Below are 17090 nucleotides of genomic sequence, written 5' to 3' on the forward strand. Positions count from 1 at the left end.
ATTTTGCCATCCTGACGTTCCATGACCCGGGTCTAATAAAGCCTCTGTTTCTTCCATTGATCAGTTCTCATTGATTGAATGCCTAGAATGAGTAACCATTTCATACTCTGAAGGAAAATGTACCTTTCACCCACCTTCCGCCCGGAAAACCTGAGGTTGGGGATTGGGTGTGTCACACAGTAGGTAACCTCCAAGGAATTGGGAGGATGGAGAAGCAGAGGCAGAGCACAAGGCAGCCAAACATTTGGCTTCCTGGAGTGGCGTGGATACACACCACTTAGCTCAGCCAATGTCAACAAGAGACCTGAGGGAATAAGGCAAAACCAAACAGATTGACACTCCTCAGAACAAGAGTCATAAAACCTGCGCAAACCTGAACAAGTGGCACAACAGCCTTTTTATACTGTCCAAATCAATAACTAGACCTCGCTAAGAGTGTTTGCCGACACATAAATGACACCCGCCACAGATTGGTTCACCGGGTTTATGGCTCAAAGCCCTAAGCTCCTAATGGAGACTGTCGGCTGGGGCCTACCGGCCTCCTTCCTCCCAAGACTGACTCCATGTGCAGTTGCTAATCAGTCACCAACTTCTGCTTACAGTCTTTGGAAAATTATACCTCCACGACAAGAGATTTGTAAGCACGTGTCATGTCTGAGTGCCTTGCACGTCTCGTTGGGTGTAGCTGCAATCTCTTCCCGCAGCAAATATACCCATGGCATTGGCTGTCATTTGGAGTAGACTTTGAAAATGCAGGGCTGATTAAAGAGGAGGAATGATGTCACACAGAATCGTGGAATTGCAGAGTTGGAAGGGAGCACGAGGGTCATCTAGTCCCGCCCTGCAACGCAGGAATTTTTTGCACATCGTGGAGCTCGAACCCATGACCCTGGGGTGAATAGTCTCATGGTCCGTAAATCCCCTTTCTTCCTTGGTCTGTTTTCAAAACTGCTTTCCTGAATTGGGATGCAGAGGATGTAAGAGAAAATGGCAGTTTGGAGCTATTCAGTGATGTGTGGAGAGGGAAAACCAAAATTCTTTACCAAGAAAAGCCCATCTCTGTGATCTAAATGAGGTTTCAGTTTATTTGCAGGTTGTTGTTTTTGTGTGTGTGTTTGCATAATTTTACTTCTGCTTGCTGGGGGAAGAAATCTTTTCAGAGCAGTAAACCTCCAATAGGGACGCGGGTGGCGCTGTGGGTTAAACCACAGAGCCTAGGACTTGCCGATCAGAAGTTTGGCGGTTCGAAACCCCACGACGGGGTGAGCTCCCGTTGTTCAGGCCCAGCTCCTGCCAACCTAGCAGTTGGAAAGCACGTCAAGGTGCAAGTAGATAATTAGGTACCGCTCCGACGGGAAGGTAAACGGCGTTTCCGTGCGCTGCTCTGGTTCATCAGAAGCTGCTTAGTCATGCTGGCCACATGACCTGGAAACTGTACACTGGCTCCCTCGGCCAATAAAGTGAGATGAGCGCCACAACCCCAGAGTCGGTCATGACTGGATCTATTGGTCAGGGGTCCCTTTACCTTTTAAACCTCCAATATCCATTGGGACTCCAGACTAATGGACAGGTTTTTATTATGAATGTTTCATAATCTGTTGAACACTGCCCTGAGATCTTTAGACAAAGGCCATAATAATAATAATAATAATAATAATAATAATAATAATAATAATAATAGTCTCACTAGGTTAAGTTCAGGTCAAACCTGAACTTCTCCTTTCTTGGTGAACAGGGGGCAGTGTGTCCTCTTCTGCCAACATGGGAACATGCAGCCCTTCTGCAGTCTTCCTTACCTGGGTTGTGCAGTGGTGCCTGCAGAGCAGCACCAACAATGGAGCCATCCAGCGCTATCTTCCACTTCTCTGCTGGCAGCAAAGTTGGCAGGGCAGGTGGGGCTCCCGCAGGAGCACTCTCCTTTCAGCTTCCACCTCATGAGGAAGCTACCTCACCCTGCCTCATAGGTGGGGCAGGACTTTTTGGTGACGGCATTGATTCTCTTGAGCGTTTGAGAGTCATAACAGCAGACGGTACTCCAAGAGAGAGAGAGACATCACAGCTGTAAAAAATATATATACAGGAAAAAGCAGTCACCTGTGTAAGAAAAGACATTATTCCCAGTGTGTTTTGAGAGAGTTATATCTGCTCACCTTTTCAATTTTGGAGATCATTTAAGATTAAGGCAAGTAGATCTGCTCTAACCTATTTCAAAATCCATGTGTCACTATCAAGCAGAGTTGACAGTATTTGGCCCGGTTTACGTGTAACGTGAATCCAAACCATAGCTTAATGTGAATGAGCAAACATGTGGGTTCCCAGAGAGGAAATATTGGTTTTTTTGCTCCTCTCTGGTGGCTCTGCTGCTGTGCTGCACTGAGTGAAGCCATGGTTTGTCATCTGAACCCGGGTTTGTGGTTTAACTCTCGCCAGACAAACCGCAAGCCACAAACAAGGCGTGTCTTATCGCTTATAGCAGGGGTCGGCAAGGTTTACCTTGCCTGGACCAGTTCACTCCAGTGGAGATCCCTCAGTGGGCGAGATTATGCGCACCCGCGATTTCCGGCGTCTGCGGAAGCGAGTCCCCCATGCCACGCTGCGCCAGTTTAGTGCAGCGTGTGGGGGACTTGCTGAGTGGGTGGCTTGGTTTGGGGTGGCTTGTGGGCCAGTTAAACGACCCCCGTGGGCTGCTTGTGGCCCATGGGCTTTAGGTTGCCCACCCCTGGCTTATAGTTTGTGGTTTGTCTGAGAGAGCCAAATTCAGACAACACGCTAAGCCAAAGCATGGCTGAGTTCAGTGCAGAAGCAGAATGACCAGAGGAGGAGTAAAGCAGTCACAATCTCCTCTGTGGGAGCCTAGACATTCACTGAGCCATGCTTTGGCTTAGCGTTAGATGTGAAAAAAGGGCACTGGCAGCTTCCTGTGCTCACAGAAAAAACCTAAACTTAATTAACAGCAGTACTGAATATGTTGTACCAGTCTGTAGCCAAAGAATTGGCTGGCCAGTTAAAATTTATATGTAAAATTCAGCACCACTCAATGACTTCTTAGATTTCTTACTGTCTGGGGGCTCTTTGCTATCCTCCCCATGGCCCACAAATAATCTCTCCAGGCAAAACTGGCATTCCCTTTCCTTCCTCAAAATGGACAATGACTATTCCAACAGATTGTTTCCTGAGCACTTTAAATACTTGTGAACATTCCATGACATCACAGCAGCTCAAGACGTGTGTAAGAGGCTTTACGGTTGCAAATTCATGACTACTTTATAACACTAATAAGTAGGACTTGACAGCAGCTTGTTTATGCTTTTTGTGCATGGGCATCCAGTGGAAAAAAACCACACACTTATAACACGCATGCTATTAAGGATTTACTTTTTAAAAACCTGCTATGTTCGCCATAAAAATGTGAGCAACAAGCAGGAAAGACTCAGGACTATATTGAGTCTCACATGCTTGCAGACCATCTTCGCACCTGACATATCTGTGCATATTTTGTACATCCCTGAGTTGATGTAAGAGGCAACTGTGGGGTGGCTCTGTATTGTACCTGCAGTTTGAAGTCGCCTTTCATGGAAAAGGGAAAGTTGCTTGGATTCAATGACTTGTCACTAGGGGGCGATGAGAAGTCAACAAAAGGAAGCTGAGAGAGGAACCCTAGCAGCTACTTTTTAGTAGCATTTAACTTAAAACATATTCCTGCCAATAGGCACGTTAAATGAATATTTGCGTACATTTGGCAAGGACCATGCCTACTAATATCCATGGATTTCTGCACTCCTTAATTATTAAAATGTCTATCCCATCTTTCTGCAACATTAAAACATAAAATCACAATAAAATCAAGCACACTCATGGGTAACTGCAAAATAGTAACTCTGATATTAAAAATGTAATTGCATTTGCATAGTTACATAACTCATACTGGAATAAGAAGAGTTTTCTGTCTGCAATTCTAAATGTGTTTACTCAGAAGGAAGCCACGTTGTGTTCAGCGGGATTTACCTCTTTGTACATGAGTTGAGTATGTTTAATAGGGCTTACTCCTGGATGCAGGTGACGCTATGGGTTAAACCACAGAGCCTAGGACTTGCCGATCAGAAGGTCGGCAGTTCGAATCCCCGCGACGGGGTGAGCTCCTGTTGCTCAGTCCCTGCTCCTGCTAACCTAACGTTCGAAAGCACGTCAAAGTGCAAGTAGATAAATAGGTACCACTCCGGCGGGGAGGTAAACGGCGTTTCTGTGCACTGCTCTGGTTTGCCAGAAGCTGTATGCTGCTCCCTCGGCCAATAAAGCAAGATGAGTGCCGCAACCCCAGAGTCGGTCACGACTGGACCTAATGGTCAGGGGGCCCTTTACCTTTACTCCTGCGTAAGTGTGCAAAGCATTGCAGCCTTACAGTAAAATCCTATGCATGCCTACTGGGAAGTAAGTCCCATTTAGTGCAATGTGGCTTCATGGAATGTGCATATATCTACCTGGGAGCAGCCCCACTGAATTCAGTGAGACTTACTGTTGAATAGGGGTTTAAAGAACTGTGGTGTTGGGCTGCTGTCATAGACCCATATACCTGCTGGGAGCATGCCCCATTGAACTCAATTGGATTGACTTTTGACTAGGTGCGCATAAGTTTGCATTGTTGGTGTCTTCAGTCAAATAATTCCTTTTTCACACCTTCTGGAGTATCAATTCATCCCCTTGCACAGAAGCCACATTTTATTCATTTCCAAATCATTATACTCCAACAGCGTTCAATTCCCCTTTCTGCAGACTGCAGCTTGCTTGTGCAAAAAGAGGGTTCATAGGATCATGAAATTGCAGCGTTGGAAGGGACCCCATAGGTCATCTAGTCCAACCCCCTGCGATGCAGGAATAGCAACTAAACTAAAGCATCCATGGCTGATGGCTGAGGTTTTGCTCAAAAACCTCCATGGCACCCCACCTGCATGTACACCTGCAAGGAAGTGTTTGGTTTGGGTGGCATATCTCCATCTCCATGCCAGCAGAAAGCTTACCAGTAAGCGAGAAAGGAACTGCCTTATCTGCTCTCGGTATTGTTGTATATCATCAAAAACTGGAAGTGCTGATGCCCGAGAGACGCAAGTCAAATTCTTCCCCTTGTCAAAAAGCATTTGGGATGGGAAACTAGGAACAATAATATACAGTGTGGTTGCAGTGGGCCCTGGGAAACCTTATGGATGTGGATTTGACATCATCCCAACCCTTAAAAGACACACCAGTTAAGCCATTTTCACAACAGAGCATCCTTTTGCATCGGTGCAATTCAGCTGCACAGTCTAGCTCCCTCGCCTGCGGCTCATTCTGCCAGCATGTGAGAAGCCTTTATGTGCAAACAACAGAGTGGCTTTGTGCACCTACTGAACATGCAAACAGCAGTATCAGACATTCCATGTGTCTCTATTTTCCAGTCCCAGATATACAGAAGCCATCCTGGTTTCTGATTTGATCCCAGAACATCCCACTTTTCCTTAGGATGTCCCTATTGTCATTGGAGAAAGGTTGGAGGGTATGGAGTTATGCAACCCTCGAGCCAAGCAGATAAGTAACTATACAACCTTTAGAAGACATCTGAAGGCAGCCCTGTATAAGGAAGTTTTTTTTAAAAAATGTTTAATGTTTTTATATATATTGGAATGCCCAGAGCAACCCAGCCAGATGGGTGGGGTATAAATAATAAACTTCTTGTTTTTGTTGAATAGGACATCCCTATTTTCATCAGAGAAATGTTGGAAGGTATATAACTGGCCACATCCACTCCAGACATTTAAATCACATTTAAATCACATGCCTCCCCCTGCAAGAATCTCAGGAACTGAAGTTTACCTCTCACAGAGCTAACCTTCCCAGCACCCTTAACAGACCCAAGATTCTTTGGGAGAAACCCTGTGCTTTAAATGTTTGGTGTGGATGTTCTTTGAGATAAAGTGCTGCAGACATGCTACATATTTATTACATTTAAACTCTTTGACTCCAGGCGAATCACATGCAGACGCGAGTGCATATTCAGCAGCAGCCACTTTGGAAACGTGGTCTGTTCAGCACAGGATGGTCATGGGACATGGCCACAGTAGCACAGCTCTTGGGGCTACCTTACGAAACCTGTTCCAGCACTCAGCAGCACTCCTTAAACTCCACAGCATGAACTCCTGCCTCCAATCAAATCTCATTGTGACTGGCATTAAGGGGATTATCTTAGCCCTGCAGCCCACACTCCAGCTGGCTTCTCTTTTGCTTAGTCAGACAGAACATGGCTCCCTGGACAGAAGTCCCTCTCGGGGTGTGAGGCTCCTCTAGCGCTCTCTCTCGCTCTCTCTCTCTCTCTCTCTCTCTCTCTCTGGAGAACCATCAGGTCCATCTGGAACATGAATGGCTATGATTTCCTTCAGGAAACACCAGGTACTGGGTCCTACTAGGACTTTAATTTTGACCATCAGCCTGCTTGGGGAGGAAAAAGTATTACTGGGTGTTTTTCCCTCCCTCAAGTGTTGCCAGAGTTTAACCAAGCAAACTGCGCAAATGGTTGCCTTTAGTTGTACATCTAACTTCCGTGCGTGTCACTGAAAAGCTCCCAGAATCTGAAATGTGAAAGTAAAATCTTGATTGGTTAGAATGTACCTTTCAGTTTTAAAATTCATTCTCCATCCACATTAGCAACATTCACACATGCACCCAAATATTTAGTGCATGGGAATGAATGTTTTGAATGTTAATGCTACTTGTGGAAACACCCAGAGGGGTTCCCTCTCAAAGCCCCCTCCCCATAGGAGAAAACAGCACCCAGATTCATTGTTTATGCAAACATGTTAACAGCTTTAAACTTATCAAAGAAGAGTCAAGCCTGGTGCTTTTTTTGTGAGGATTAGTACTCTTGAGTTTTCAAACCTGATTAGCAGGAAGTTTTCTTTGCTCCTTTATTGTCCGGTAATTTCTGGGCAAACATTCTCTGAAGCCAACATATCACAATAACCCGTTTGGCCTTCAGATTCTTCTAGATGTTTGAGGTTCCTGGAACTGTGGAGAAGCTACTCACCCATTTCGTCTCTATCTCCCAGAACCCCCTTCGAACCGCTCACTGAAACAAGCATCTTCTCTTTGCCCTAGAGTTATTAAGCTACCATTGCTTGTATAATGGATGTGGCTGAATTCTCAGCTTTTAGAAAGTTTCAATTGAGGGGGACGAGAACCCAAACCACATGGGAGTAGATCTAAATTTACCTCTTCTGTAAGAGGTATTCCCGTGGCAGCAGCTTTTGTGCAAGGCTGCTGAGAGGCTTCATGAGTGAGTCCTCAGGGCAAACGTGTTATCCACTCATGCACCCCAAATATTGCAAATTTAGAACCAGAGCCTTCATTTAAATAACAAAAAACCCTATGTTGCTGTCTCTTTAAATGGATTCCCTTTCCATGGCCCTATTCCATGACATATCTCTGGTTGATGCCTTCCTGCTCTTTAGTGTTTTTGGCATAGTGTACAACCCAAAAATACAGGGCACGTCCCTAGAAAGATCAGGTAATCCTTTGCTCTTAAGACTCAGGATCCAAATTCTGTGGCCTACATCAGCTGCGCATCCCATACCGATCCGGTAATAATTACCTTTTGTACCTGCAGAGTGTGAGGATTTCATTCTAGCACATCATCCTCAGAATGAATCATGTGCTGGCATGCCCTAAGGGAAGAGAAACACATTTAGAATATTCATATGGTATAGTTGCTTCAGACTACACATTTAAATAATCTCTTATGTTTCATTCCTGCAGTTTGAAAACAGAGACCCCAGGGGGAAGAAGTCTAGCTGAACCTAAACCTCTGCCTGTTGTACTAGTGTTCCAAGTAGAATAATAGAATTGCAGAGTTGTAAGGGACCCTGAGGATCATTTAGTCCAACCCCCTGCAATGCAGGAATATACAGCTGTCCCATATGGGGACTGAACCTACAACCCTGGCATTATCAGCACCATTGAATCAGCTCTAATTGAATTTGAGATGCTCTGCTACTGAGCAACAGCAATTCCCTGAGGGTAGAGGGAGCCACTACGATGGCATGACTGCTTCCCACACTGCTTAGAAGCTCTGGACCACCATGTTGGTGTTTTCCTATGGGAATGGTGCTCCAGTTTTTGGAGTTGCACTTCCCACGTGGTCCAGAGGTTTTGATGGCACCCTAGTTGTACAGGAAGGAACTGTGCTGATGTTGTAGCTTCCGCACTGCCGAGTAATGTCAGGGAAGGCTGTGTAAGAGATGCCGAGTAATAGCCACTATTCTCATGCAAGAAGAAGGAAAAACACTGGAGATCTCTGGACAGTTCACACTAGGCTTTCCCCCCCTGCCAGACAGTGGCTTAGCATGGGTTGTCAGCACCCGGGGCAAGGCAAGTAATTTGCGCCCCCTAACCCGTGGATTTGCGCCCCCTAACCCTAACCCCCAGATGCTGCGCCCGGTGCGGCCGGGCCCCCCTGCACCCCCCACGCTACACCACTGCTGCCAGATCACGTCAAACGCATGCTAGGTTTATGCCCCGCCAACGTTCCCCCTCCCGCAATTAACTTACCCAATATCATCCGCCCTCAGCATGTTTTCAATAAACCAACTTTGGGGACACCAGTTCTGGGAGTTAATCATTGCTGTGTTTATCAGTTGATGATTGATTTATAAAGGTTCATGGCTTCAGCTTGCCACCATATTCCAATTTGTTGAAATGCTTGGTTGACTTAAATTATGCACTTTATGGTTGTAATATAATTTAATTATTTTATGGCAGAACGGGGCATTAGCTAAGGATGGTTTCTGGGAGAAACAAGTGGTGAATGATCAAAATACTATGCTACTAACATGATCTTTCATTCAAGATGGCTCAGCAGCTTTTGGTTACATGGGCTTTTTTTTCTTGCAAGTTGTTTGGGTAGCTCATTCACACCTGCATGATTAATTAGAAGAGGTAGAAGATTTTAATCTACCATCCTGGCCTCCATGCAACCCTGGAAAGAAAACTGGAAAAATAAGTAGATTAAACAACTTCACAGCATATGCCAATGCTTCAGAGGAAGGGGCTGTCTTCAGTGAAATAAACATATAATTATTTCCTGTTCTTCCTCATTGGAGGTTAATGATGGTTGAAGTCCTGCAGGCTTACTTCGGCCCAGGGCTAACCATTTCATAGAGTTCCAAAATGATTTGTAATCACACTGGCCCTTTCACAGATACATTGCAGTTAGTGAGGGGTGGCTCCTGCCCACGGCCCACAACTTGGCTCCTGTCAGATTTGGATTGGAAATAAGCCACGGCCATTTCCCCCAAAACCGGGAAGCATCGTTTTGTTCTTGTTTATACAGAAATTTTCTATTGACAAAGGGTTCTGTTGAAATGCATTGGGAATTGTATCAGTCTGTGGAGCTGCCTTTTTTGTGGGGTGTATTGGGTGTTTTTTTGGGGGGGTGCCTGTACTTGATCCTCTGTTTTTCTGTGGCCTAGCTTACACTGTATCTGTCCACACTCCACGACCCCTCAAATCCCCTTCCTCTTTTCCCCATCCCCAACTTTATTGGGTGGATAGGCTAAGAGAGGAATGAATTGCTTGGATGAAATATCTGAACACAGGGATTTCAACATTGGCCTTCTGTCCCTGGAAACGAAGGTTTGGGTGACATTAACTGCAATCAGCCTGGCAATTTCACTTTTTCAGTGGGAGGGGGGGACCAGGAGTATTATATTTACGTGCCACCAGAGAATATTTAAATAGTCTTGTAACTGAGCAAGAAGGTAACCATATCAAAGATACTTCTGTAATCGTTATTACAAAATTCTGTAAGGTAAAGGGACCACTGACCATTAGGTCCCATCGTGGCCGACTCTGGGGTTGTGGAGCTCATCTCGCTTTATTGGCCAAGGGAGCCGGCGTTTGTTCGCTGACAGCTTCCAGGTCATGTGGCCAGCACGACTAAGCCGCTTCTGGCAAACCAGAGCAGTGCATGGAAACGCCGTTTACCTTCCCGCCAGAGCGGTACCTATTTATCTACTTGCACTTTGACGTGCTTTCGAACTGCTAGGTTGGCAGGAGCAGGGACCGAGCAACGGGAGCTCATCCCGTGGCAGGGATTCGAACCGCCGACCTTCTGATCAGCAAGTCCTAGGTTCTGTGGTTTAACCCACAGCGCCACCCGCGTCCCAAAATTCTGTAATGGAGCATTAATAAGCTGTTTGGAAGGCAGTGTTGAAAAGGTGTATCCATTGTAAAAGATGGTTTGCTGCTCAGCTTGTTCACAGTGACCACCTTATCTCATGGTAAACCAGGGATAGCCAATGTGGACCACAACTCCCATCAGCCCCAGGTAGCATGGCCAAGGATTAGAGATTCATCTTATTAGATCTCTATTCTGCCCTTCTTCCCAGGTGTCCTGGGCAGTACAAAGGAGACCAGGCAACATCCCAGGGTGGGATGATGGGGGTTCAATTCCAAAATATGTGGAAGGCACGATGTTGGCTACCCCAGTGCAAGAGCTGCTTCCCCAGCGGGGTGAATCTGCAGCAGTAACCTCCCAGCAGCAGCATTGCTGCTGATTACTGGGAGAGGGGGCACCAAGGAGGCAGTGAGGTTGGGGGCTCTTCAATGCTCTGGTGGAGCCAATCTGGAACTCCTGCCAGTGGAGCCCCAACTTTGCTGCCGCCTCACTCCTGCTGAGAAATGACAGCAATGCTACTGCTGCTGCTAGGAGGCTATTGCTGTAAGCCCAGCCCCACTAGGTGACCTTCTCCTGCCCTGCAGTAAACCATAGTTGATGGTTTCCCATAGAACCAAGGATGGTTCTCACTTTGTTCATCTCCCTCTAAGCAGCATGAACAATGCCCCACTCCTGAATACCGTTATGACTAAACCATGGGTTGTGGTTCGTTTCGCTGCAAGCAAACCATGATGCAAAGCCAACGTTTGATCTTGGCTTCCTGATCATGGTTTGTCTGAGTAAAGCAAAGCACAATCTCTGGTTCACATGAAATGCTAAGTCATCAGTTGTGGTTTGTTGCTCCTGCTGGCTAAAGGCGAGGAGTTCAGAAGCCATCTGCATTTCCAGGGCTTTTTTTCAGCTGGAAATCAGTGGAACTCACTTCCAGCAGCTCTCAGGTGGGGCCATTGCCATTATAAGAGAACAAGGGAGGTGTTCATGGTGAGTTCCGGCACCTCTTTTTCTAGAAAACAGCACTGTGCATTTCCATGATAAACCATTAAGAATTAACAATGGCTTACAGTGATGTGTGAATGGGGCCTATATTTTTCAAGGTTGACACTTCCCGTTCTTTCTCCTTTCTCAGGTAGTGTTTGTTTATTACTGGGCCTTTGATTACATCTAGCACTTTGAGGATGTTTTAGTTCCCTTTCGTAGGTTGATTCTGATAATGTCATGAACAGCCAAAAAGGGCATCTTTTGTTTGTTTATATGAACTTCCAGACAGAACAGTTCAAGAAAGAAAGGATTCAGATGAGATTTATAAAAGGCCTATAAATCAAATTTTATGGGGAAGGCTGTGTATTTGGTGGCAGAATTCAGGTTCTCCACACATGGCTTTCAGCTAAAATCTAAAATTACTCTTGGTCTTTCTGTGCATGCTTTTTTTTTTAGTTATAACTAATGGCAGCTGAGCATTATGGTCTCTAAGGAAAAAACCAGACTGTCATCAAAATGAGAGAACTATTTACAGAAACCCAGACCCTGCAGACATTATTACTGTTATTAATATTTCAATTTGCATTGTGCTCTGAAGGAGCCCAGAGAAGTCATTATCAGTATTTTAGAAAACGAGGATGAAATCACAAGTTGGCAACCCTACTTTCAGCAAACAGTGATGGTCAAAAAGGCATAAAACTGGTTTAAGTTTGCAATGCCGTTGTAACCTCTGCAAGAAACAGTGCTAAGGTCATTCTGGTAGCACTGACACTTCCTTGGTCACCTGTTTATAAGAGATGCAAACACCACATCTCTTCAGGTAAACAGGAATCTCCTAGAAAGAATTGGTCTAGACAGCCAAGGCTAGATCAGCAGATAATGCACAGGAACTCAACACTGGAACAAACAACTATGTCAGAGGATAGTGATCAGTCATATGACCTGAAGGGTGGGGGTGGGAGAAAATCACTATCACACAAGGAGTCAGTGCTCCATTCCTGAATACGCTGCCCAGGCCAATTACCAAACTGATTAATTGGTTCAGTGTGATCTCTCCTTACCACAACACCATTTTCACGTATTTGAAGAAGATGGGTGATGTTTAATTTAATTTACCCAAGGATTTTCATTTATTCAAGCCTTAATACAACTGAGGCGAGAGCTGGCGTGTAATGTAATGGCTAAGAGGCTGAGCTACAAATTGGAAAGTGTCAGGTTCAAATCTCTCGTTTGCCATGAACTCACTATGCCATGGCCTCCAAGCGGAACATTCCAAATTTATAAAAGCCACCCTAGCAGCTTCTAATTCCAATCCAGGGATGTCCTGTTTTGGCTCCTGTCCTTTGGCCACGCCAGAACACAGGGCCAAAAGACAGGTGGCTTTTGGTTCCACACTGTGGCTCGTGTCAGTTAGTTAACACTGAAAAAAGCGGGCGGGGGGGGCGGGAATAAACTTGCCCCTTCTACTTTTCTTCCTCCTTCTTTTGCGGCACTTTTGGAAGCTGGTGCCAGCAGCAGAGGCGGTGGCTGTGTCTTCCCCTAGGCTGTGCAGACCAGCACAGCATCTTCTGAGGCGGCAACGCTGAAGGTCAGAGGACAACGATTGGAGGGAGGGGAGGAAGTGGGTGAGCGACAGTGTTGGTGTGTTGCTCCAATTTTCCCTCTTGAAATGTTGGGGGGGGGAGCAGATATGCTATGCAGCCTTCATCAAGCCGGTCTCTCTCACCTCCATCTAAAATACAGGGTAATAATAGAATGATGCACCTTCCACTTGGTGCTGGCAAAACAGCCATCTGCATTGGGCTGCCATACGCCCAGATTTTTCTGGACGTTACTGGGATTTCAAAGGTGGAATTGGTGGTGCTTTGTCCTGGAACTTAGGCAAGTCAACTTTTGGGGTGTCTTGGTTTTTACTTTTTGAAATACGGCAACCCTGCACCTGCAGAAGCAGGGTGGAAGTCTTCATTCATCAGCTGACAAGCCAAGAGTTTGATCCTGTTGGAGCTGCTTTCCCAGCATGTTCCCTGTGTGGAACAAACTGGCAAATCAGGTCCCTCCCTCCACCCTATGGGTCTACTTTGACAGGTGAGCCTACCTATCAATCGCCTGACGTCAACAGTGTGGACGGCGAGATAAAGCTCTGGTCCACCAAGCCAAACAGGCTCCTCACTCCTGCCTTATAAGGGTTGCTGTAGTTATTGTAGTTAGATGAACTACAAGTTTCCTGCTTGGCAGGGGGTTGGACTCGATGGCCCTTGTGGTCTCTTCCAACTCTATGATTCTATGATTCTATGATTCTATGATTCTATGATTCTATGATTCTATGATTCTATGATGCATGTGGCCGTGCCTTAAACTTCCAAAATATTCGTCTTCCTCAAGTAGAGAGTTCTTTTGGATAAAATGAGCATCGTAGATTTACCATGTCTTTTGTAATGTTTATCACCATAAAAACAGAGCAGGTAGAGTGCAAACAGACATCTAAAGAACAAATAGAGCAGATGCTAATTTTGCATCAGAATCCCAGCTAGAAACAGCATGGAAGCCCCCATAGCCGCCACACTCTGTGGCAGATGCTCACTTGACATCCTGACAGTTGAGTCGCCGCTTAGTGGGAGGTCAGCATAGTGAAAACACACCAGCAGGAACACTGCATTTGCGCCACACTGAACTCTCCACTCTCCCTCCTGCTAAGCAGCAGCAACACAACTGTCGGGGCTGTGAATAGTGATTTCATCCTTCCCATAGAAAATGGCCGTATGAGTAAAGTATGATTTTGCTGTTTGTGTACGTAGTCAAATGGCTATGCAAATCCAATTCCACGTCAGGATAATTGACTGTGGATTCCCCACAAGTTTCCAGCAACCAACCAATGTCCCATGTATCAGAAATGCATTTACACTTAAAGATTTCCTTACTTTTTCGAGTTGACCTTGCATTGAAATGGAGTGTAGAAGGGGAGGGGAATTCCATCTCATGGCTGCCAGCTGTTTTCTTTTTTTAATCTAGCAGGGCTGCTCTTCAACAACTGCATGACAAGCACAACATTTACTTGGTGAAGCTTTTTTCTAACAGGGTTCCTCCACATGACCTATTTAGTGAGCATTCAATCCTGATTTGCTTGCACAAAGCTTATGCAGAGGTTAGATTATGTCCGGTCTTTCTTGAGCATTCATTCTGATTTGTTTGTTTGCAGGGAGGTTATTTGACAATGAACATGCATCCTGACTTATTAATCATTGATTCCCCCCTCCCAATTTTTTCAGTGCATATCCCCATCATTTCTCATCGTTTATTTCTAAGGGGATTTGTTGCACTAGGGCGATAGATTGAATCTACTTGAATTGTGCAAACCTACATTGCCAGTATTCATTTCACTCCCTCCTGCAAAATGCTGACAGTCTGGAGGCAACCCTGCAGTGAAAGGGAAAGCTTTGCTTGCTGAATTCCTGCTTGTCATGCAGTTGTTTTAGTCACAGGAGCCCTGCTAGATAAAAAGTTGGCAGCCTTGCTTGTTTCTGACAGAGGAAGGTCTATGCAGGAAATGCATTGGTGGGGTGGGGTGGGGTGTGTGCAGGGGTGCCAACTTTAATAAAACTGGGGGAGGGCAGGTAAGCCCCGCCCCACATAATCGATCGCATAACGTGGCACGCACACACCATTTGAATGGCAATGCCCATGAAATTTGGGGGCCCCCACATCCCTCAAATATTTGGGGGTGTGTGCAAAGGGACCACCTGTGTGTGCTCTCTGATTTTAGGCACATCAATAAAACAGATTCCTGAGTTCTTGGTTCAGCTTTGGGAGTTCTAACCCAGAACATCACCAGGAAAGGTGGAGCTATATTTTCTACATGCATTTTCACTAGCATTTGGAAGCCAGGCATAAAAATTGTAGAGGAGTCTACACTGGCCTTGCAGTGGCTCCTATCTATAAGACAAGCCAAAGCTATTTTGCTGCCGGGAACAAAACGGGAAGTGTCATAGTCACGGTGCATGTTACCCAAGGTTAATCAAGTTGTTTTAGCACCCCGGGAGTAAAAACGCAATAAAATGAATTCAACAACTAACATTTGCTGCCCTTTCATAACACTGAAGAGCAGCTGCCTGAGGTGAGTGAACTTGTTCTGCTGGGCTGGCGCTGCTTGTCTGTCATGTGACAAACCAGTGCAGTTGAAGCCTCTGTTTGCCTGAACTGTTTACCTGGGTTCTGCACCAGTTGCATACCTGACCCCTTTCTGAGCTGCAGCATGGATGTACCCCCCCTGATACCTATATCTGCTGCTTTTTCCTTTTCTTCCAGTTGGCTAGTAATCCATAAATGTGCTTCATCCTTCTGATTCAGCCGAATTCCACAGGGGTGGTTATTAACACGTGGGGGAAGGGGGGGAACTGCTCTGTAATCATTTAAGACATGAATTCAGGCAAAAGGCAAACGGGATTTGATGGTGTGGAAAGAAGATCCCTGTTTACTAATGTCTGACAAAATACAAGCCTTTGCAGGCTTTATCTGCTTCATTTGGAAACAGCCGGAGAGCAAATATATACTCAGGTCATGGAAAAGGGGCAGGAACAAAATATTGACTTTAGAGGGGTGGGAATAATCATTCTTTTTAAAAACTTTTGAAAACTTGGGTGCCTAGATCCAAAGCAAGATCTTGCACAAGGGCTCCAGAATTCAGCCTGGCAGCTTTGTGTGCCATTTCTTGCAGTTGTTAGCAAGTCATGCAGTAAACTATTCTCTGTTAATTTTTTAATGCAAGATAAACAGGCCGAGAAATGATTAGCACAAAAGTAAGTTTGAACTAATCTGGGGAGAATCAGAAGGGATGAGAGCGAGAAAGCTGTTCTGGAGAGTTATCTGTTAACTACATCAAATGTCTCCAACTGGAGTTCCTTCCTTCCTATCTCTTTGGCTTTCAGTAGCCAAACCCTTCTACATTGTTTTCGTTTTTTAATCTTAACCAGTGGCCCAAAATGAATACTTCAAGCACAATAGACGCTTTCGGCTCTTTCAATTAGAGGCTTTTTGGAACTACAGGCGACAAGGATCTTCCTACCTGGTTGGTTACTGGTGATCAGAAGGTTATCCTCTTCCATAGCCACAAAAAATGGGCCCCCAGATCCACTCTTCAAAGGTGCACAGCTGCTCAGGCATGAAAAGCTGGTTCGCAAACCTTTCCTGCAGCTCCAAGCACTGAATGTCAGAGCCTGGGGAGAAGCATAACTAGGTAGTTGCTTGGAATGGAGTTTGGTCAGTGGTCGGAGATCTATATTCTCAGATAGATAGGACTTTGTCCACAAACTGGAATTTGAAATTTCAAAGGGGGTGTGTGTGTGTGAAAAAGCAGAAGGGACGGTTTGAGATGATTGTGCTGGCGTGATTCTTGTAACTCAGGTACTCCTGCCCAAACTGGCTTACCACATGGGCTAGTAAACAGAAGACTGAATAGCCTCAAATAGGCAGCCTTTGCGCATGTACACTTAAACATTCATCTCTACAGAAGCAAGAGAAAATCCAAATGATTTTAAATACAAGGAAGGCCTCTTTATGGAACATCAGGAAAGACACGAACTTTTCCCAAACTCCTCTGAAGCAGACTCCATCACCCACCTTAGTGAAAAGGGTCAGTTCTCCTCCCACTTCCACATTACCCATGTAGTTTGCATGGCAAGACTTCCATTAGAAATGGGTTAGCCAACGTGGCACCCTCGAGAAGTTGTTGAACTCCAGTCAGTCCTAGCCAGTATAGCTAATGGTCAGGGAGGATGGAAGGTGTAGTCTAACAACATCTAGAGGGCACCAAGTTGGCTACACCTGCATTAGAACATTAAAAGATCCCTACTGGGTCAAACCAAAGGTCTATGTAATGCAATATTCCTGCTTTCCATAATGGTGAACCAGGTGCCTTGAA

At 45.5% G+C, this 17090-nt stretch overlaps 1 protein-coding gene and 1 long non-coding RNA gene across 5 annotated transcripts in view; one reads left to right on the plus strand and one right to left on the minus strand.

The window, feature by feature from the left end:
* Positions 1-17090, plus strand: part of HNF4A (hepatocyte nuclear factor 4 alpha) — a 66017-nt gene that overhangs the window by 11211 nt on the left and 37716 nt on the right. The gene's annotated exons all lie outside the window — the stretch shown is intronic.
* LOC310709125 lies at positions 377-16409 on the minus strand. 4 transcript variants are annotated; one of them, XR_014527322.1, is made up of 5 exons: positions 16236-16409; positions 8853-8998; positions 7616-7688; positions 1797-1999; positions 377-956 (listed from the first exon to the last, which is right to left on the minus strand). It is a non-coding gene; the product is annotated as an uncharacterized lncRNA (long non-coding RNA). The 4 variants fall into 4 exon arrangements; XR_014527323.1 differs by having other exon boundaries at positions 471-956; positions 7625-7688; positions 8853-8937; XR_014527324.1 differs by having other exon boundaries at positions 471-956; positions 8853-8937.

The sequence above is a fragment of the Podarcis liolepis genome (assembly GCF_965112155.1).
Source record: "Podarcis liolepis genome assembly, chromosome: 6".
Lineage (NCBI taxonomy): Eukaryota > Metazoa > Chordata > Lepidosauria > Squamata > Lacertidae > Podarcis > Podarcis liolepis.